At 42.2% G+C, this 21,558-nt stretch overlaps 11 non-coding genes across 11 annotated transcripts; all 11 read right to left on the bottom strand.

Moving 5' to 3' along the window:
* Window positions 1-40: 40 nt before the first annotated feature.
* On the bottom strand, window positions 41-247 carry LOC126356907 (small nucleolar RNA U3). The gene has a single exon (XR_007565915.1). It is a non-coding gene; the product is annotated as a small nucleolar RNA U3 (small nucleolar RNA).
* Window positions 248-2,816: 2,569 nt separating this feature from the next.
* On the bottom strand, window positions 2,817-2,935 carry LOC126357107 (U5 spliceosomal RNA). Its single transcript, XR_007566091.1, has one exon. It is a non-coding gene; the product is annotated as a U5 spliceosomal RNA (small nuclear RNA).
* A 936-nt stretch (window positions 2,936-3,871) lies between these two features.
* LOC126356908 (small nucleolar RNA U3) lies at window positions 3,872-4,078 on the bottom strand. The gene has a single exon (XR_007565916.1). It is a non-coding gene; the product is annotated as a small nucleolar RNA U3 (small nucleolar RNA).
* A 2,569-nt stretch (window positions 4,079-6,647) lies between these two features.
* On the bottom strand, window positions 6,648-6,766 carry LOC126357154 (U5 spliceosomal RNA). The gene has a single exon (XR_007566131.1). It is a non-coding gene; the product is annotated as a U5 spliceosomal RNA (small nuclear RNA).
* A 936-nt stretch (window positions 6,767-7,702) lies between these two features.
* LOC126356948 (small nucleolar RNA U3) lies at window positions 7,703-7,909 on the bottom strand. The gene has a single exon (XR_007565952.1). It is a non-coding gene; the product is annotated as a small nucleolar RNA U3 (small nucleolar RNA).
* Window positions 7,910-10,478: 2,569 nt separating this feature from the next.
* On the bottom strand, window positions 10,479-10,597 carry LOC126357109 (U5 spliceosomal RNA). Its single transcript, XR_007566092.1, has one exon. It is a non-coding gene; the product is annotated as a U5 spliceosomal RNA (small nuclear RNA).
* Window positions 10,598-11,533: 936 nt separating this feature from the next.
* LOC126356909 (small nucleolar RNA U3) lies at window positions 11,534-11,740 on the bottom strand. Its single transcript, XR_007565917.1, has one exon. It is a non-coding gene; the product is annotated as a small nucleolar RNA U3 (small nucleolar RNA).
* Window positions 11,741-14,302: 2,562 nt separating this feature from the next.
* Window positions 14,303-14,421, bottom strand: LOC126357155 (U5 spliceosomal RNA). Its single transcript, XR_007566132.1, has one exon. It is a non-coding gene; the product is annotated as a U5 spliceosomal RNA (small nuclear RNA).
* A 935-nt stretch (window positions 14,422-15,356) lies between these two features.
* Window positions 15,357-15,563, bottom strand: LOC126356910 (small nucleolar RNA U3). Its single transcript, XR_007565918.1, has one exon. It is a non-coding gene; the product is annotated as a small nucleolar RNA U3 (small nucleolar RNA).
* A 2,569-nt stretch (window positions 15,564-18,132) lies between these two features.
* LOC126357157 (U5 spliceosomal RNA) lies at window positions 18,133-18,251 on the bottom strand. The gene has a single exon (XR_007566133.1). It is a non-coding gene; the product is annotated as a U5 spliceosomal RNA (small nuclear RNA).
* Window positions 18,252-19,187: 936 nt separating this feature from the next.
* LOC126356963 (small nucleolar RNA U3) lies at window positions 19,188-19,394 on the bottom strand. The gene has a single exon (XR_007565965.1). It is a non-coding gene; the product is annotated as a small nucleolar RNA U3 (small nucleolar RNA).
* Window positions 19,395-21,558: the final 2,164 nt, after the last annotated feature.

Raw genomic sequence — 21,558 nt, forward strand, 5'->3', positions numbered from 1 at the left:
ACCGAAAGTATGACTTATGCTTCTGATCTATAATAAAACCACCACTCGGAAAGCGCTACTCCCTTCCCACATCCCTCAGAATGTGGTGAACGATCATCGATTACAACCAAGATGCAATGAATCTCGGTCGCATGCCTCACGCTCAGGGACAGTGCTACCACTCATCATCGTGGTTGCGTCTACTCCAGCTTTGAACTAGAGAGAGTTGAAGACATACTACAGAAATGATCCTGTGAAGTATGATCTTGCTTGCAAGCTATCACCGCTCGCTACTTATGCCACGAGACCGTCAACACGCCCTACGAGAATACGACACACTCTTCACATTCGCGATTTACTTATCGAAGAATTACTTAAGCTCGGACATTCTGCAAAGAACCTAGTTCTACTCCTATTTGGCCGCCATGATCTAACCTTTCCTCACTCAACTATTCTGTGCGCTACCAGTGCTTTTTGCATCCGAAATCAGAGACCATTGCCTCAGGCGAGACTGTATGTAAACACCGCTTGCAGCTCCGGCCGCTAGATGGGGGCCTGGGGCACATACAGTAGCATTCTATGGCGCAAGCAGACATGCCAAATAGTCACTGAAAGAGAAACACACAAGAGGGCAGTCATAGGACACTTGTGCTTTCTTTAAAACCGCCTCTCTCTTCGAAAATTTTCGCACCGCAATAGCGTATTCACCTCGCCCTAACAGTGCCAACTCTTGTCGATATTTGGCCACTTCCTCTTTCGTTTCACCTTGCGTCTTACTTGATACCCCGCCCAACAGCTGCTGATACACGCTACACGCAATTAATGTGTTTCTCTCTGTATCTCTTTTCGCCTACCACGAGTATTGCTTTTCCTCACATGGCAATTATGAAAACACCCACAGCTAAACAAACACTTCCATTCAGCATCACGTCCATACTATCAGTCATACACCAGTAATTTCACAGCTACTTGCTCCACTAATACATTTCTTAATGTTACTGTTAAACAGATGAAGAATCAAAGTATACAACAAGTCTCTATGAACATCACTGTCAGGACATTATACGCATACCATGCCCATCTTTATGCTTCAACTATGATGGCCCATGTGCTATGAATAAAGAAATTTCTCATCAAATATCAAATAATTTTACAACTATATAACTACTCCGACTAGCCCCTTACTAAAACTCTAGATGTTTAGCAATCCCGCCATCAATCTCAGAATAATCGCAAGCAGTGCTTTCATCCCATGAGCACTTCTTTGCAAACAAAACCACAAAACTACTTTTTATACTAGCTTCCTTGTCACAGTGAACAGGGAACTAATGCTAGTGCCCCAGTTTACTCAAAAACTTTTTCGCTTGCAACATATAAACAGCCAACTTGAACCTCTGGGATTTTCAAACACACACAGAAAACTTAATTCCACAGAAATTTAGGAGTAACAGTGGTTGCCTGACATTTTCATACATACTCAAATAGCTACTTCTATGCACTTCACACAATGTTCTCATCATGTTCCACCAGAGAACACAGTTATCACTATGAATGGATTCTGGTAAAAGAGCCTTCAAACCACAAACAGCCTGATCAAAGTGATTATCTCCACATCCTCTGCCAATATCATGTCACTCTATACCTGAGGAGGGAAACTACAATGCAGGGGAAGGAGCTTCGTTGTGAGCACTGTCCTGGTATTTCATCATTAACTCTTCTCAAGCCAAGTATGCACCACCTCTGTGTATGGCTGGGTCAATCAAAAAAGACAAGCAGCATCAACAACTCACAGGACACTATGAACATTTTTACCATTATCTGCACCACCTTCCACTGATTTACTGAAGAAGAAACTGCAAAGTCTGGCCAATTTTGTACACCAGTAATCTTGAAAACATTGGAGTCAACAGCAGATACATAGTTTCCAAGACTGTACCTAGGAACAACCCTTCAATTTCAAGATTTACATCTCACTGAGGCACATCACATCATACCCAAACTACACCTAGCAGGAATTTGCTACTCTATTCATTTCCAGCTATCTATGTCATATTCAACAAATGTCTCCCTCCCACCTACATCTTCTACAAAACTGAGTACATTGTTATGAACAAACAACAAATGCCATATTATGGCAACAATCCAGTGCCACTATTATCCACTCTCTTGAAAACAATTGAAATACTCATCCTGACCAACTATCCACCATCTTCAACCCAAATCTCACTCACACCATACCCACAAATCACAAACTTGTGCAGTAAAAATAATTTTGGGTTTCAAAACTCAATCTACTAATCACATACCAGTATTACTTACAACGCCTATCATTCATCATTCACTTCCAAATATCAGCTTATATGCTGTTGTGCAATTAAAGTGCAAATAAACACTAAACCATATAGCACTGAGGTATAGAAAGCGTTCACCAAGAGTTTCCACAATTATGCCTCTTGTGCCTCACACACACACAAATGTAACAACTCTTCACAATACAAAGCATTCACCTTCACCTCTGCACAATATTGCCTGCCATACATTATCGCAAGCACCACTCACATTACAATTCCTTTATGCTATTTCCAGATTAGTCTCCTGCCATTTATACAACTCAGACATTAAATAGCTCTCTTTCTCTTTACACTATCGTCTAACACACTGCACGCCATTTCAGGGCAAATGTACTTGTTTCATTATACTGCGACATGGCCTGTTACAATTTCAAATCAAGCAAAAACATCTACCTGATCCAACGTGCTCCGCTACTCCACACAACACAATCTACCTCTTCCTATTTACGCACATTATTGCTTACATTACGTTTTACTTGTGATTGTGGCTCAGCAATAGCCGAGCACTACGAAAAATACATTACAGACTCATTTAATGTTCCCCTCCACGGAAATCTTTAGTAAAAGGCGAAAGATTTATTCGATTTGAAGGGAAACCAGAGTGCCGATCAACGCACTCACTTCCATACTTATGGCTGCTTCTCTAGTACTTCTGCGCGAGAACGCGGAAAATTCTTTCCCTCTTGTCCACTTCTCTACCGTCAACAGACTTCCAGTGTTATGCAAGCACAAACCGCAAAACTAACTGCCAACGCTGAAATACGTGTCTGCCAAATGAGGTCGCTATTACTCTTTACATAACTATTTTCATCATTTCTGTCACCATCCAAGCTGCTTCATTACCTCACCTGCCGCCAGATGGCAGCACGCCTAATTCCTGTCGGCGACCCACCGTTTGACATACAACGTTCGGCACACAACTGCCCGCAGTGCTCTGCATCTAACACTAATCTCTCTCCTCCCCACCACACTCGTTCACTGAAAAAACTGACAACTAGATAGTTCTTTGTACGCGAAACTAGGCCACATCAGACGCAACGTGTATGTAGATGTGTAGTGCAAGGGAAATATCCCCTGCTCCCACACAACTAATACTAGCTGACAACAGAAACAAAATTTCTGTCGATAGTATTTGAACCAGTCTTATTCATTTGCGAATTTCATGCATTCCTTCTTGCTGGTAACAGTGCCTTGCAAATCACTCAATTCATGTTTTCTAGCCAAACGTGCTGCTCCTGATTGTTTCGTACATCATGCATTAGTGGTCATTATCAAGACTGTGTTGTGTGTCAGCTTTTTATGGTCATCAATTGCACTCTGCTTGTGCTGCTCACTCATTCTTGTAACTCAAAGTACGTCGTTGTCATCCAATCCTAGCACTTGCAGCAGGACAAATCAACTGGCTCGTCACCGTGCCACTCGGGAAACTTCCGCAAGGCTTTCATGACATGTCGCAATCAAAGTCCTTCCACAACATTTCTGCAACGCGGCGGGTCACGATACCGAAAGTATGACTTATGCTTCTGATCTATAATAAAACCACCACTCGGAAAGCGCTACTCCCTTCCCACATCCCTCAGAATGTGGTGAACGATCATCGATTACAACCAAGATGCAATGAATCTCGGTCGCATGCCTCACGCTCAGGGACAGTGCTACCACTCATCATCGTGGTTGCGTCTACTCCAGCTTTGAACTAGAGAGAGTTGAAGACATACTACAGAAATGATCCTGTGAAGTATGATCTTGCTTGCAAGCTATCACCGCTCGCTACTTATGCCACGAGACCGTCAACACGCCCTACGAGAATACGACACACTCTTCACATTCGCGATTTACTTATCGAAGAATTACTTACGCTCGGACATTCTGCAAAGAACCTAGTTCTACTCCTATTTGGCCGCCATGATCTAACCTTTCCTCACTCAACTATTCTGTGCGCTACCAGTGCTTTTTGCATCCGAAATCAGAGACCATTGCCTCAGGCGAGACTGTATGTAAACACCGCTTGCAGCTCCGGCCGCTAGATGGGGGCCTGGGGCACATACAGTAGCATTCTATGGCGCAAGCAGACATGCCAAATAGTCACTGAAAGAGAAACACACAAGAGGGCAGTCATAGGACACTTGTGCTTTCTTTAAAACCGCCTCTCTCTTCGAAAATTTTCGCACCGCAATAGCGTATTCACCTCGCCCTAACAGTGCCAACTCTTGTCGATATTTGGCCACTTCCTCTTTCGTTTCACCTTGCGTCTTACTTGATACCCCGCCCAACAGCTGCTGATACACGCTACACGCAATTAATGTGTTTCTCTCTGTATCTCTTTTCGCCTACCACGAGTATTGCTTTTCCTCACATGGCAATTATGAAAACACCCACAGCTAAACAAACACTTCCATTCAGCATCACGTCCATACTATCAGTCATACACCAGTAATTTCACAGCTACTTGCTCCACTAGTACATTTCTTAATGTTACTGTTAAACAGATGAAGAATCAAAGTATACAACAAGTCTCTATGAACATCACTGTCAGGACATTATACGCATACCATGCCCATCTTTATGCTTCAACTATGATGGCCCATGTGCTATGAATAAAGAAATTTCTCATCAAATATCAAATAATTTTACAACTATATAACTACTCCGACTAGCCCCTTACTAAAACTCTAGATGTTTAGCAATCCCGCCATCAATCTCAGAATAATCGCAAGCAGTGCTTTCATCCCATGAGCACTTCTTTGCAAACAAAACCACAAAACTACTTTTTATACTAGCTTCCTTGTCACAGTGAACAGGGAACTAATGCTAGTGCCCCAGTTTACTCAAAAACTTTTTCGCTTGCAACATATAAACAGCCAACTTGAACCTCTGGGATTTTCAAACACACACAGAAAACTTAATTCCACAGAAATTTAGGAGTAACAGTGGTTGCCTGACATTTTCATACATACTCAAATAGCTACTTCTATGCACTTCACACAATGTTCTCATCATGTTCCACCAGAGAACACAGTTATCACTATGAATGGATTCTGGTAAAAGAGCCTTCAAACCACAAACAGCCTGATCAAAGTGATTATCTCCACATCCTCTGCCAATATCATGTCACTCTATACCTGAGGAGGGAAACTACAATGCAGGGGAAGGAGCTTCGTTGTGAGCACTGTCCTGGTATTTCATCATTAACTCTTCTCAAGCCAAGTATGCACCACCTCTGTGTATGGCTGGGTCAATCAAAAAAGACAAGCAGCATCAACAACTCACAGGACACTATGAACATTTTTACCATTATCTGCACCACCTTCCACTGATTTACTGAAGAAGAAACTGCAAAGTCTGGCCAATTTTGTACACCAGTAATCTTGAAAACATTGGAGTCAACAGCAGATACATAGTTTCCAAGACTGTACCTAGGAACAACCCTTCAATTTCAAGATTTACATCTCACTGAGGCACATCACATCATACCCAAACTACACCTAGCAGGAAATTGCTACTCTATTCATTTCCAGCTATCTATGTCATATTCAACAAATGTCTCCCTCCCACCTACATCTTCTACAAAACTGAGTACATTGTTATGAACAAACAACCAATGCCATATTATGGCAACAATCCAGTGCCACTATTATCCACTCTCTTGAAAACAATTGAAATACTCATCCTGACCAACTATCCACCATCTTCAACCCAAATCTCACTCACACCATACCCACAAATCACAAACTTGTGCAGTAAAAATAATTTTGGGTTTCAAAACTCAATCTACTAATCACATACCAGTATTACTTACAACGCCTATCATTCATCATTCACTTCCAAATATCAGCTTATATGCTGTTGTGCAATTAAAGTGCAAATAAACACTAAACCATATAGCACTGAGGTATAGAAAGCGTTCACCAAGAGTTTCCACAATTATGCCTCTTGTGCCTCACACACACACAAATGTAACAACTCTTCACAATACAAAGCATTCACCTTCACCTCTGCACAATATTGCCTGCCATACATTATCGCAAGCACCACTCACATTACAATTCCTTTATGCTATTTCCAGATTAGTCTCCTGCCATTTATACAACTCAGACATTAAATAGCTCTCTTTCTCTTTACACTATCGTCTAACACACTGCACGCCATTTCAGGGCAAATGTACTTGTTTCATTATACTGCGACATGGCCTGTTACAATTTCAAATCAAGCAAAAACATCTACCTGATCCAACGTGCTCCGCTACTCCACACAACACAATCTACCTCTTCCTATTTACACACATTATTGCTTACATTACGTTTTACTTGTGATTGTGGCTCAGCAATAGCCGAGCACTATGAAAAATACATTACAGACTCATTTAATGTTCCCCTCCACGGAAATCTTTAGTAAAAGGCGAAAGATTTATTCGATTTGAAGGGAAACCAGAGTGCCGATCAACGCACTCACTTCCATACTTATGGCTGCTTCTCTAGTACTTCTGCGCGAGAACGCGGAAAATTCTTTCCCTCTTGTCCACTTCTCTACCGTCAACAGACTTCCAGTGTTATGCAAGCACAAACCGCAAAACTAACTGCCAACGCTGAAATACGTGTCTGCCAAATGAGGTCGCTATTACTCTTTACATAACTATTTTCATCATTTCTGTCACCATCCAAGCTGCTTCATTACCTCACCTGCCGCCAGATGGCAGCACGCCTAATTCCTGTCGGCGACCCACCGTTTGACATACAACGTTCGGCACACAACTGCCCGCAGTGCTCTGCATCTAACACTAATCTCTCTCCTCCCCACCACACTCGTTCACTGAAAAAACTGACAACTAGATAGTTCTTTGTACGCGAAACTAGGCCACATCAGACGCAACGTGTATGTAGATGTGTAGTGCAAGGGAAATATCCCCTGCTCCCACACAACTAATACTAGCTGACAACAGAAACAAAATTTCTGTCGATAGTATTTGAACCAGTCTTATTCATTTGCGAATTTCATGCATTCCTTCTTGCTGGTAACAGTGCCTTGCAAATCACTCAATTCATGTTTTCTAGCCAAACGTGCTGCTCCTGATTGTTTCGTACATCATGCATTAGTGGTCATTATCAAGACTGTGTTGTGTGTCAGCTTTTTATGGTCATCAATTGCACTCTGCTTGTGCTGCTCACTCATTCTTGTAACTCAAAGTACGTCGTTGTCATCCAATCCTAGCACTTGCAGCAGGACAAATCAACTGGCTCGTCACCGTGCCACTCGGGAAACTTCCGCAAGGCTTTCATGACATGTCGCAATCAAAGTCCTTCCACAACATTTCTGCAACGCGGCGGGTCACGATACCGAAAGTATGACTTATGCTTCTGATCTATAACAAAACCACCACTCGGAAAGCGCTACTCCCTTCCCACATCCCTCAGAATGTGGTGAACGATCATCGATTACAACCAAGATGCAATGAATCTCGGTCGCATGCCTCACGCTCAGGGACAGTGCTACCACTCATCATCGTGGTTGCGTCTACTCCAGCTTTGAACGAGAGAGAGTTGAAGACATACTACAGAAATGATCCTGTGAAGTATGATCTTGCTTGCAAGCTATCACCGCTCGCTACTTATGCCACGAGACCGTCAACACGCCCTACGAGAATACGACACACTCTTCACATTCGCGATTTACTTATCGAAGAATTACTTAAGCTCGGACATTCTGCAAAGAACCTAGTTCTACTCCTATTTGGCCGCCATGATCTAACCTTTCCTCACTCAACTATTCTGTGCGCTACCAGTGCTTTTTGCATCCGAAATCAGAGACCATTGCCTCAGGCGAGACTGTATGTAAACACCGCTTGCAGCTCCGGCCGCTAGATGGGGGCCTGGGGCACATACAGTAGCATTCTATGGCGCAAGCAGACATGCCAAATAGTCACTGAAAGAGAAACACACAAGAGGGCAGTCATAGGACACTTGTGCTTTCTTTAAAACCGCCTCTCTCTTCGAAAATTTTCGCACCGCAATAGCGTATTCACCTCGCCCTAACAGTGCCAACTCTTGTCGATATTTGGCCACTTCCTCTTTCGTTTCACCTTGCGTCTTACTTGATACCCCGCCCAACAGCTGCTGATACACGCTACACGCAATTAATGTGTTTCTCTCTGTATCTCTTTTCGCCTACCACGAGTATTGCTTTTCCTCACATGGCAATTATGAAAACACCCACAGCTAAACAAACACTTCCATTCAGCATCACGTCCATACTATCAGTCATACACCAGTAATTTCACAGCTACTTGCTCCACTAGTACATTTCTTAATGTTACTGTTAAACAGATGAAGAATCAAAGTATACAACAAGTCTCTATGAACATCACTGTCAGGACATTATACGCATACCATGCCCATCTTTATGCTTCAACTATGATGGCCCATGTGCTATGAATAAAGAAATTTCTCATCAAATATCAAATAATTTTACAACTATATAACTACTCCGACTAGCCCCTTACTAAAACTCTAGATGTTTAGCAATCCCGCCATCAATCTCAGAATAATCGCAAGCAGTGCTTTCATCCCATGAGCACTTCTTTGCAAACAAAACCACAAAACTACTTTTTATACTAGCTTCCTTGTCACAGTGAACAGGGAACTAATGCTAGTGCCCCAGTTTACTCAAAAACTTTTTCGCTTGCAACATATAAACAGCCAACTTGAACCTCTGGGATTTTCAAACACACACAGAAAACTTAATTCCACAGAAATTTAGGAGTAACAGTGGTTGCCTGACATTTTCATACATACTCAAATAGCTACTTCTATGCACTTCACACAATGTTCTCATCATGTTCCACCAGAGAACACAGTTATCACTATGAATGGATTCTGGTAAAAGAGCCTTCAAACCACAAACAGCCTGATCAAAGTGATTATCTCCACATCCTCTGCCAATATCATGTCACTCTATACCTGAGGAGGGAAACTACAATGCAGGGGAAGGAGCTTCGTTGTGAGCACTGTCCTGGTATTTCATCATTAACTCTTCTCAAGCCAAGTATGCACCACCTCTGTGTATGGCTGGGTCAATCAAAAAAGACAAGCAGCATCAACAACTCACAGGACACTATGAACATTTTTACCATTATCTGCACCACCTTCCACTGATTTACTGAAGAAGAAACTGCAAAGTCTGGCCAATTTTGTACACCAGTAATCTTGAAAACATTGGAGTCAACAGCAGATACATAGTTTCCAAGACTGTACCTAGGAACAACCCTTCAATTTCAAGATTTACATCTCACTGAGGCACATCACATCATACCCAAACTACACCTAGCAGGAAATTGCTACTCTATTCATTTCCAGCTATCTATGTCATATTCAACAAATGTCTCCCTCCCACCTACATCTTCTACAAAACTGAGTACATTGTTATGAACAAACAACCAATGCCATATTATGGCAACAATCCAGTGCCACTATTATCCACTCTCTTGAAAACAATTGAAATACTCATCCTGACCAACTATCCACCATCTTCAACCCAAATCTCACTCACACCATACCCACAAATCACAAACTTGTGCAGTAAAAATAATTTTGGGTTTCAAAACTCAATCTACTAATCACATACCAGTATTACTTACAACGCCTATCATTCATCATTCACTTCCAAATATCAGCTTATATGCTGTTGTGCAATTAAAGTGCAAATAAACACTAAACCATATAGCACTGAGGTATAGAAAGCGTTCACCAAGAGTTTCCACAATTATGCCTCTTGTGCCTCACACACACACAAATGTAACAACTCTTCACAATACAAAGCATTCACCTTCACCTCTGCACAATATTGCCTGCCATACATTATCGCAAGCACCACTCACATTACAATTCCTTTATGCTATTTCCAGATTAGTCTCCTGCCATTTATACAACTCAGACATTAAATAGCTCTCTTTCTCTTTACACTATCGTCTAACACACTGCACGCCATTTCAGGGCAAATGTACTTGTTTCATTATACTGCGACATGGCCTGTTACAATTTCAAATCAAGCAAAAACATCTACCTGATCCAACGTGCTCCGCTACTCCACACAACACAATCTACCTCTTCCTATTTACGCACATTATTGCTTACATTACGTTTTACTTGTGATTGTGGCTCAGCAATAGCCGAGCACTACGAAAAATACATTACAGACTCATTTAATGTTCCCCTCCACGGAAATCTTTAGTAAAAGGCGAAAGATTTATTCGATTTGAAGGGAAACCAGAGTGCCGATCAACGCACTCACTTCCATACTTATGGCTGCTTCTCTAGTACTTCTGCGCGAGAACGCGGAAAATTCTTTCCCTCTTGTCCACTTCTCTACCGTCAACAGACTTCCAGTGTTATGCAAGCACAAACCGCAAAACTAACTGCCAACGCTGAAATACGTGTCTGCCAAATGAGGTCGCTATTACTCTTTACATAACTATTTTCATCATTTCTGTCACCATCCAAGCTGCTTCATTACCTCACCTGCCGCCAGATGGCAGCACGCCTAATTCCTGTCGGCGACCCACCGTTTGACATACAACGTTCGGCACACAACTGCCCGCAGTGCTCTGCATCTAACACTAATCTCTCTCCTCCCCACCACACTCGTTCACTGAAAAAACTGACAACTAGATAGTTCTTTGTACGCGAAACTAGGCCACATCAGACGCAACGTGTATGTAGATGTGTAGTGCAAGGGAAATATCCCCTGCTCCCACACAACTAATACTAGCTGACAACAGAAACAAAATTTCTGTCGATAGTATTTGAACCAGTCTTATTCATTTGCGAATTTCATGCATTCCTTCTTGCTGGTAACAGTGCCTTGCAAATCACTCAATTCATGTTTTCTAGCCAAACGTGCTGCTCCTGATTGTTTCGTACATCATGCATTAGTGGTCATTATCAAGACTGTGTTGTGTGTCAGCTTTTTATGGTCATCAATTGCACTCTGCTTGTGCTGCTCACTCATTCTTGTAACTCAAAGTACGTCGTTGTCATCCAATCCTAGCACTTGCAGCAGGACAAATCAACTGGCTCGTCACCGTGCCACTCGGGAAACTTCCGCAAGGCTTTCATGACATGTCGCAATCAAAGTCCTTCCACAACATTTCTGCAACGCGGCGGGTCACGATACCGAAAGTATGACTTATGCTTCTGATCTATAACAAAACCACCACTCGGAAAGCGCTACTCCCTTCCCACATCCCTCAGAATGTGGTGAACGATCATCGATTACAACCAAGATGCAATGAATCTCGGTCGCATGCCTCACGCTCAGGGACAGTGCTACCACTCATCATCGTGGTTGCGTCTACTCCAGCTTTGAACTAGAGAGAGTTGAAGACATACTACAGAAATGATCCTGTGAAGTATGATCTTGCTTGCAAGCTATCACCGCTCGCTACTTATGCCACGAGACCGTCAACACGCCCTACGAGAATACGACACACTCTTCACATTCGCGATTTACTTATCGAAGAATTACTTAAGCTCGGACATTCTGCAAAGAACCTAGTTCTACTCCTATTTGGCCGCCATGATCTAACCTTTCCTCACTCAACTATTCTGTGCGCTACCAGTGCTTTTTGCATCCGAAATCAGAGACCATTGCCTCAGGCGAGACTGTATGTAAACACCGCTTGCAGCTCCGGCCGCTAGATGGGGGCCTGGGGCACATACAGTAGCATTCTATGGCGCAAGCAGACATGCCAAATAGTCACTGAAAGAGAAACACACAAGAGGGCAGTCATAGGACACTTGTGCTTTCTTTAAAACCGCCTCTCTCTTCGAAAATTTTCGCACCGCAATAGCGTATTCACCTCGCCCTAACAGTGCCAACTCTTGTCGATATTTGGCCACTTCCTCTTTCGTTTCACCTTGCGTCTTACTTGATACCCCGCCCAACAGCTGCTGATACACGCTACACGCAATTAATGTGTTTCTCTCTGTATCTCTTTTCGCCTACCACGAGTATTGCTTTTCCTCACATGGCAATTATGAAAACACCCACAGCTAAACAAACACTTCCATTCAGCATCACGTCCATACTATCAGTCATACACCAGTAATTTCACAGCTACTTGCTCCACTAATACATTTCTTAATGTTACTGTTAAACAGATGAAGAATCAAAGTATACAACAAGTCTCTATGAACATCACTGTCAGGACATTATACGCATACCATGCCCATCTTTATGCTTCAACTATGATGGCCCATGTGCTATGAATAAAGAAATTTCTCATCAAATATCAAATAATTTTACAACTATATAACTACTCCGACTAGCCCCTTACTAAAACTCTAGATGTTTAGCAATCCCGCCATCAATCTCAGAATAATCGCAAGCAGTGCTTTCATCCCATGAGCACTTCTTTGCAAACAAAACCACAAAACTACTTTTTATACTAGCTTCCTTGTCACAGTGAACTAATGCTAGTGCCCCAGTTTACTCAAAAACTTTTTCGCTTGCAACATATAAACAGCCAACTTGAACCTCTGGGATTTTCAAACACACACAGAAAACTTAATTCCACAGAAATTTAGGAGTAACAGTGGTTGCCTGACATTTTCATACATACTCAAATAGCTACTTCTATGCACTTCACACAATGTTCTCATCATGTTCCACCAGAGAACACAGTTATCACTATGAATGGATTCTGGTAAAAGAGCCTTCAAACCACAAACAGCCTGATCAAAGTGATTATCTCCACATCCTCTGCCAATATCATGTCACTCTATACCTGAGGAGGGAAACTACAATGCAGGGGAAGGAGCTTCGTTGTGAGCACTGTCCTGGTATTTCATCATTTACTCTTCTCAAGCCAAGTATGCACCACCTCTGTGTATGGCTGGGTCAATCAAAAAAGACAAGCAGCATCAACAACTCATAGGACACTATGAACATTTTTACCATTATCTGCACCACCTTCCACTGATTTACTGAAGAAGAAACTGCAAAGTCTGGCCAATTTTGTACACCAGTAATCTTGAAAACATTGGAGTCAACAGCAGATACATAGTTTCCAAGACTGTACCTAGGAACAACCCTTCAATTTCAAGATTTACATCTCACTGAGGCACATCACATCATACCCAAACTACACCTAGCAGGAAATTGCTACTCTATTCATTTCCAGCTATCTATGTCATATTCAACAAATGTCTCCCTCCCACCTACATCTTCTACAAAACTGAGTACATTGTTATGAACAAACAACCAATGCCATATTATGGCAACAATCCAGTGCCACTATTATCCACTCTCTTGAAAACAATTGAAATACTCATCCTGACCAACTATCCACCATCTTCAACCCAAATCTCACTCACACCATACCCACAAATCACAAACTTGTGCAGTAAAAATAATTTTGGGTTTCAAAACTCAATCTACTAATCACATACCAGTATTACTTACAACGCCTATCATTCATCATTCACTTCCAAATATCAGCTTATATGCTGTTGTGCAATTAAAGTGCAAATAAACACTAAACCATATAGCACTGAGGTATAGAAAGCGTTCACCAAGAGTTTCCACAATTATGCCTCTTGTGCCTCACACACACACAAATGTAACAACTCTTCACAATACAAAGCATTCACCTTCACCTCTGCACAATATTGCCTGCCATACATTATCGCAAGCACCACTCACATTACAATTCCTTTATGCTATTTCCAGATTAGTCTCCTGCCATTTATACAACTCAGACATTAAATAGCTCTCTTTCTCTTTACACTATCGTCTAACACACTGCACGCCATTTCAGGGCAAATGTACTTGTTTCATTATACTGCGACATGGCCTGTTACAATTTCAAATCAAGCAAAAACATCTACCTGATCCAACGTGCTCCGCTACTCCACACAACACAATCTACCTCTTCCTATTTACACACATTATTGCTTACATTACGTTTTACTTGTGATTGTGGCTCAGCAATAGCCGAGCACTATGAAAAATACATTACAGACTCATTTAATGTTCCCCTCCACGGAAATCTTTAGTAAAAGGCGAAAGATTTATTCGATTTGAAGGGAAACCAGAGTGCCGATCAACGCACTCACTTCCATACTTATGGCTGCTTCTCTAGTACTTCTGCGCGAGAACGCGGAAAATTCTTTCCCTCTTGTCCACTTCTCTACCGTCAACAGACTTCCAGTGTTATGCAAGCACAAACCGCAAAACTAACTGCCAACGCTGAAATACGTGTCTGCCAAATGAGGTCGCTATTACTCTTTACATAACTATTTTCATCATTTCTGTCACCATCCAAGCTGCTTCATTACCTCACCTGCCGCCAGATGGCAGCACGCCTAATTCCTGTCGGCGACCCACCGTTTGACATACAACGTTCGGCACACAACTGCCCGCAGTGCTCTGCATCTAACACTAATCTCTCTCCTCCCCACCACACTCGTTCACTGAAAAAACTGACAACTAGATAGTTCTTTGTACGCGAAACTAGGCCACATCAGACGCAACGTGTATGTAGATGTGTAGTGCAAGGGAAATATCCCCTGCTCCCACACAACTAATACTAGCTGACAACAGAAACAAAATTTCTGTCGATAGTATTTGAACCAGTCTTATTCATTTGCGAATTTCATGCATTCCTTCTTGCTGGTAACAGTGCCTTGCAAATCACTCAATTCATGTTTTCTAGCCAAACGTGCTGCTCCTGATTGTTTCGTACATCATGCATTAGTGGTCATTATCAAGACTGTGTTGTGTGTCAGCTTTTTATGGTCATCAATTGCACTCTGCTTGTGCTGCTCACTCATTCTTGTAACTCAAAGTACGTCGTTGTCATCCAATCCTAGCACTTGCAGCAGGACAATCAACTGGCTCGTCACCGTGCCACTCGGGAAACTTCCGCAAGGCTTTCATGACATGTCGCAATCAAAGTCCTTCCACAACATTTCTGCAACGCGGCGGGTCACGATACCGAAAGTATGACTTATGCTTCTGATCTATAATAAAACCACCACTCGGAAAGCGCTACTCCCTTCCCACATCCCTCAGAATGTGGTGAACGATCATCGATTACAACCAAGATGCAATGAATCTCGGTCGCATGCCTCACGCTCAGGGACAGTGCTACCACTCATCATCGTGGTTGCGTCTACTCCAGCTTTGAACTAGAGAGAGTTGAAGACATACTACAGAAATGATCCTGTGAAGTATGATCTTGCTTGCAAGCTATCACCGCTCGCTACTTATGCCACGAGACCGTCAACACGCCCTACGAGAATACGACACACTCTTCACATTCGCGATTTACTTATCGAAGAATTACTTAAGCTCGGACATTCTGCAAAGAACCTAGTTCTACTCCTATTTGGCCGCCATGATCTAACCTTTCCTCACTCAACTATTCTGTGCGCTACCAGTGCTTTTTGCATCCGAAATCAGAGACCATTGCCTCAGGCGAGACTGTATGTAAACACCGCTTGCAGCTCCGGCCGCTAGATGGGGGCCTGGGGCACATACAGTAGCATTCTATGGCGCAAGCAGACATGCCAAATAGTCACTGAAAGAGAAACACACAAGAGGGCAGTCATAGGACACTTGTGCTTTCTTTAAAACCGCCTCTCTCTTCGAAAATTTTCGCACCGCAATAGCGTATTCACCTCGCCCTAACAGTGCCAACTCTTGTCGATATTTGGCCACTTCCTCTTTCGTTTCACCTTGCGTCTTACTTGATACCCCGCCCAACAGCTGCTGATACACGCTACACGCAATTAATGTGTTTCTCTCTGTATCTCTTTTCGCCTACCACGAGTATTGCTTTTCCTCACATGGCAATTATGAAAACACCCACAGCTAAACAAACACTTCCATTCAGCATCACGTCCATACTATCAGTCATACACCAGTAATTTCACAGCTACTTGCTCCACTAGTACATTTCTTAATGTTACTGTTAAACAGATGAAGAATCAAAGTATACAACAAGTCTCTATGAACATCACTGTCAGGACATTATACGCATACCATGCCCATCTTTATGCTTCAACTATGATGGCCCATGTGCTATGAATAAAGAAATTTCTCATCAAATATCAAATAATTTTACAACTATATAACTACTCCGACTAGCCCCTTACTAAAACTCTAGATGTTTAGCAATCCCGCCATCAATCTCAGAATAATCGCAAGCAGTGCTTTCATCCCATGAGCACTTCTTTGCAAACAAAACCACAAAACTACTTTTTATACTAGCTTCCTTGTCACAGTGAACAGGGAACTAATGCTAGTGCCCCAGTTTACTCAAAAACTTTTTCGCTTGCAACATATAAACAGCCAACTTGAACCTCTGGGATTTTCAAACACACACAGAAAACTTAATTCCACAGAAATTTAGGAGTAACAGTGGTTGCCTGACATTTTCATACATACTCAAATAGCTACTTCTATGCACTTCACACAATGTTCTCATCATGTTCCACCAGAGAACACAGTTATCACTATGAATGGATTCTGGTAAAAGAGCCTTCAAACCACAAACAGCCTGATCAAAGTGATTATCTCCACATCCTCTGCCAATATCATGTCACTCTATACCTGAGGAGGGAAACTACAATGCAGGGGAAGGAGCTTCGTTGTGAGCACTGTCCTGGTATTTCATCATTAACTCTTCTCAAGCCAAGTATGCACCACCTCTGTGTATGGCTGGGTCAATCAAAAAAGACAAGCAGCATCAACAACTCACAGGACACTATGAACATTTTTACCATTATCTGCACCACCTTCCACTGATTTACTGAAGAAGAAACTGCAAAGTCTGGCCAATTTTGTACACCAGTAATCTTGAAAACATTGGAGTCAACAGCAGATACATAGTTTCCAAGACTGTACCTAGGAACAACCCTTCAATTTCAAGATTTACATCTCACTGAGGCACATCACATCATACCCAAACTACACCTAGCAGGAAATTGCTACTCTATTCATTTCCAGCTATCTATGTCATATTCAACAAATGTCTCCCTCCCACCTACATCTTCTACAAAACTGAGTACATTGTTATGAACAAACAACCAATGCCATATTATGGCAACAATCCAGTGCCACTATTATCCACTCTCTTGAAAACAATTGAAATACTCATCCTGACCAACTATCCACCATCTTCAACCCAAATCTCACTCACACCATACCCACAAATCACAAACTTGTGCAGTAAAAATAATTTTGGGTTTCAAAACTCAATCTACTAATCACATACCAGTATTACTTACAACGCCTATCATTCATCATTCACTTCCAAATATCAGCTTATATGCTGTTGTGCAATTAAAGTGCAAATAAACACTAAACCATATAGCACTGAGGTATAGAAAGCGTTCACCAAGAGTTTCCACAATTATGCCTCTTGTGCCTCACACACACACAAATGTAACAACTCTTCACAATACAAAGCATTCACCTTCACCTCTGCACAATATTGCCTGCCATACATTATCGCAAGCACCACTCACATTACAATTCCTTTATGCTATTTCCAGATTAGTCTCCTGCCATTTATACAACTCAGACATTAAATAGCTCTCTTTCTCTTTACACTATCGTCTAACACACTGCACGCCATTTCAGGGCAAATGTACTTGTTTCATTATACTGCGACATGGCCTGTTACAATTTCAAATCAAGCAAAAACATCTACCTGATCCAACGTGCTCCGCTACTCCACACAACACAATCTACCTCTTCCTATTTACACACATTATTGCTTACATTACGTTTTACTTGTGATTGTGGCTCAGCAATAGCCGAGCACTATGAAAAATACATTACAGACTCATTTAATGTTCCCCTCCACGGAAATCTTTAGTAAAAGGCGAAAGATTTATTCGATTTGAAGGGAAACCAGAGTGCCGATCAACGCACTCACTTCCATACTTATTGCTGCTTCTCTAGTACTTCTGCGCGAGAACGCGGAAAATTCTTTCCCTCTTGTCCACTTCTCTACCGTCAACAGACTTCCAGTGTTATGCAAGCACAAACCGCAAAACTAACTGCCAACGCTGAAATACGTGTCTGCCAAATGAGGTCGCTATTACTCTTTACATAACTATTTTCATCATTTCTGTCACCATCCAAGCTGCTTCATTACCTCACCTGCCGCCAGATGGCAGCACGCCTAATTCCTGTCGGCGACCCACCGTTTGACATACAACGTTCGGCACACAACTGCCCGCAGTGCTCTGCATCTAACACTAATCTCTCTCCTCCCCACCACACTCGTTCACTGAAAAAACTGACAACTAGATAGTTCTTTGTACGCGAAACTAGGCCACATCAGACGCAACGTGTATGTAGATGTGTAGTGCAAGGGAAATATCCCCTGCTCCCACACAACTAATACTAGCTGACAACAGAAACAAAATTTCTGTCGATAGTATTTGAACCAGTCTTATTCATTTGCGAATTTCATGCATTCCTTCTTGCTGGTAACAGTGCCTTGCAAATCACTCAATTCATGTTTTCTAGCCAAACGTGCTGCTCCTGATTGTTTCGTACATCATGCATTAGTGGTCATTATCAAGACTGTGTTGTGTGTCAGCTTTTTATGGTCATCAATTGCACTCTGCTTGTGCTGCTCACTCATTCTTGTAACTCAAAGTACGTCGTTATCATCCAATCCTAGCACTTGCAGCAGGACAAATCAACTGGCTCGTCACCGTGCCACTCGGGAAACTTCCGCAAGGCTTTCATGACATGTCGCATTCAAAGTCCTTCCACAACATTTCTGCAACGCGGCGGGTCACGATACCGAAAGTATGACTTATGCTTCTGATCTATAATAAAACCACCACTCGGAAAGCGCTACTCCCTTCCCACATCCCTCAGAATGTGGTGAACGATCATCGATTACAACCAAGATGCAATGAATCTCGGTCGCATGCCTCACGCTCAGGGACAGTGCTACCACCCATCATCGTGGTTGCGTCTACTCCAGCTTTGAACTAGAGAGAGTTGAAGACATACTACAGAAATGATCCTGTGAAGTATGATCTTGCTTGCAAGCTATCACCGCTCGCTACTTATGCCACGAGACCGTCAACACGCCCTACGAGAATACGACACACTCTTCACATTCGCGATTTACTTATCGAAGAATTACTTAAGCTCGGACATTCTGCAAAGAACCTAGTTCTACTCCTATTTGGCCGCCATGATCTAACCTTTCCTCACTCAACTATTCTGTGCGCTACCAGTGCTTTTTGCATCCGAAATCAGAGACCATTGCCTCAGGCGAGACTGTATGTAAACACCGCTTGCAGCTCCGGCCGCTAGATGGGGGCCTGGGGCACATACAGTAGCATTCTATGGCGCAAGCAGACATGCCAAATAGTCACTGAAAGAGAAACACACAAGAGGGCAGTCATAGGACACTTGTGCTTTCTTTAAAACCGCCTCTCTCTTCGAAAATTTTCGCACCGCAATAGCGTATTCACCTCGCCCTAACAGTGCCAACTCTTGTCGATATTTGGCCACTTCCTCTTTCGTTTCACCTTGCGTCTTACTTGATACCCCGCCCAACAGCTGCTGATACACGCTACACGCAATTAATGTGTTTCTCTCTGTATCTCTTTTCGCCTACCACGAGTATTGCTTTTCCTCACATGGCAATTATGAAAACACCCACAGCTAAACAAACACTTCCATTCAGCATCACGTCCATACTATCAGTCATACACCAGTAATTTCACAGCTACTTGCTCCACTAATACATTTCTTAATGTTACTGTTAAACAGATGAAGAATCAAAGTATACAACAAGTCTCTATGAACATCACTGTCAGGACATTATACGCATACCATGCCCATCTTTATGCTTCAACTATGATGGCCCATGTGCTATGAATAAAGAAATTTCTCATCAAATATCAAATAATTTTACAACTATATAACTACTCCGACTAGCCCCTTACTAAAACTCTAGATGTTTAGCAATCCCGCCATCAATCTCAGAATAATCGCAAGCAGTGCTTTCATCCCATGAGCACTTCTTTGCAAACAAAACCACAAAACTACTTTTTATACTAGCTTCCTTGTCACAGTGAACAGGGAACTAATGCTAGTGCCCCAGTTTACTCAAAAACTTTTTCGCTTGCAACATATAAACAGCCAACTTGAACCTCTGGGATTTTCAAACACACACAGAAAACTTAATTCCACAGAAATTTAGGAGTAACAGTGGTTGCCTGACATTTTCATACATACTCAAATAGCTACTTCTATGCACTTCACACAATGTTCTCATCATGTTCCACCAGAGAACACAGTTATCACTATGAATGGATTCTGGTAAACGAGCCTTCAAACCACAAACAGCCTGATCAAAGTGATTATCTCCACATCCTCTGCCAATATCATGTCACTCTATACCTGAGGAGGGAAACTACAATGCAGGGGAAGGAGCTTCGTTGTGAGCACTGTCCTGGTATTTCATCATTAACTCTTCTCAAGCCAAGTATGCACCACCTCTGTGTATGGCTGGGTCAATCAAAAAAGACAAGCAGCATCAACAACTCACAGGACACTATGAACATTTTTACCATTATCTGCACCACCTTCCACTGATTTACTGAAGAAGAAACTGCAAAGTCTGGCCAATTTTGTACACCAGTAATCTTGAAAACATTGGAGTCAACAGCAGATACATAGTTTCCAAGACTGTACCTAGGAACAACCCTTCAATTTCAAGATTTACATCTCACTGAGGCACATCACATCATACCCAAACTACACCTAGCAGGAAATTGCTACTCTATTCATTTCCAGCTATCTATGTCATATTCAACAAATGTCTCCCTCCCACCTACATCTTCTACAAAACTGAGTACATTGTTATGAACAAACAACCAATGCCATATTATGGCAACAATCCAGTGCCACTATTATCCACTCTCTTGAAAACAATTGAAATACTCATCCTGACCAACTATCCACCATCTTCAACCAAAATCTCACTCACACCATACCCACAAATCACAAACTTGTGCAGTAAAAATAATTTTGGGTTTCAAAACTCAATCTACTAATCACATACCAGTATTACTTACAACGCCTATCATTCATCATTCACTTCCAAATATCAGCTTATATGCTGTTGTGCAATTAAAGTGCAAATAAACACTAAACCATATAGCACTGAGGTATAGAAAGCGTTCACCAA

This window comes from Schistocerca gregaria, chromosome 3, assembly GCF_023897955.1.
Source record: "Schistocerca gregaria isolate iqSchGreg1 chromosome 3, iqSchGreg1.2, whole genome shotgun sequence".
NCBI classification, from domain to species: Eukaryota; Metazoa; Arthropoda; class Insecta; order Orthoptera; family Acrididae; genus Schistocerca; species Schistocerca gregaria.